The 1,340-nt window shown below is 44.6% G+C and overlaps 1 non-coding gene across 1 annotated transcript; it reads right to left on the minus strand.

Annotated features, from left to right (window-relative positions):
- Positions 1-983: 983 nt before the first annotated feature.
- Positions 984-1,065, minus strand: trnaa-agc. Its single transcript has one exon. It is a non-coding gene; the product is annotated as a tRNA-Ala (tRNA).
- Between the last annotated feature and the right edge of the window lie 275 nt (positions 1,066-1,340).

Below are 1,340 nucleotides of genomic sequence, written 5' to 3' on the forward strand. Positions count from 1 at the left end.
GTCTTGTTGTGGTCACACCCGAGAACCGCAAAAATCATGACTGAAATATCCCAGTCCCACGTTAAGATCCATGCCATTAGTTCATCAGGTTTACCTGTCAGTCCTGTTGCATTTCAATAAAGAAACATTAATCCAATAGGAAGTCCTTGCTTCCTGCTGTGTTCAAGACAGAAATGAGGCGGGCGACGATCTGGAATGGCGAATGGAATAGGCAGGGAGTGCAGGAATCCCCTGTGGCCATTCCCGTCGAAAACAAGTACACCGTTTTGGATACTGTTCAGGGGAATGACGGTTCAGGGAAAAGCAGCAGTAGTCAGGCGAGAATTATTTAAATGTCTCAGATCAGTTCCTATCCCGACAACATCAGCGTCAATGTCCCGTCCTCTACTCGGTCCGACAGTTCACACTTCTTCATTCTCCTCTGATTCCATTTCCCAAAGAGTTTCTCAATATTTACAAAGCTGGAGCCTAAATTATATGGTTTGCTTCCTAAACATTTTTCCAACTGTCAACTGACAATATTTTCACAGTATCTCTTCACAATCCTCTGGCTTGCACCATGTCCAGGGATGAGAAGTCCCGTTTGGTGGAGAGATTCCCGAGGCTGGTGAGTTTCACTTTGGAACACAGATGGTTAAGTGGCAATTTCCTACGGTTGTTTGTAATGATGGGAGAGGGAGCGGTGGGGAATGAGCACTTTGACGAGCAGGAGGAAGTGTTGCCATTCACCAGAGTCAGACACAGGGAGGAAAGGAATCTAATGAAAAGCAGCACTTCTGCTCAGGACGTCCAATAACAACTGCAGAAACCCGATGTGTCGAGCAGTGTATCTGGAAAGAGAAACAGAGATAATATTTTAAATATGGAACATTTCTGACGAAGAACTCGAGTTTCCCAAGTCTAATCAAATTACCGGCGTGGTTTGCAAAATAGGTTTTCTGAACTTTGAGCGCAAAATTGATCCAGCAGGAAAACATTCATGATGTAGTCAGCAGGATTCGAACCTACGTGGGGAAACCCCAATGGAATGCTACTCCATCGCCTTAACCACCCGGCCATGAGTACAGAGCGAGGTGCGAGTTTGAGCATTGACAAAATCAGCCGTGATCTCATTGAACGCTGCCTTTGACTTGATGAGCTGAATGCTTCCATCTCCTTTCATACCTTTGCTGTCATTTGTAAGCTGCGAGACACCAATGTAAAAGAAGAAAAGCACAAAGGTAGGAAAAGATATTTGCAGCCAAACTGAGTCAAAATTATTTATTGAAAGGAAAATCACACTTGGCAATTTGCCATATCTCTTTGCGAACATGACCAGCAGAGGTAAGCAAGGGAGCTAT

Source organism: Chiloscyllium plagiosum, unplaced genomic scaffold (genome assembly GCF_004010195.1).
Source record: "Chiloscyllium plagiosum isolate BGI_BamShark_2017 unplaced genomic scaffold, ASM401019v2 scaf_3086, whole genome shotgun sequence".
In the NCBI taxonomy this organism is placed as follows: Eukaryota; Metazoa; Chordata; class Chondrichthyes; order Orectolobiformes; family Hemiscylliidae; genus Chiloscyllium; species Chiloscyllium plagiosum.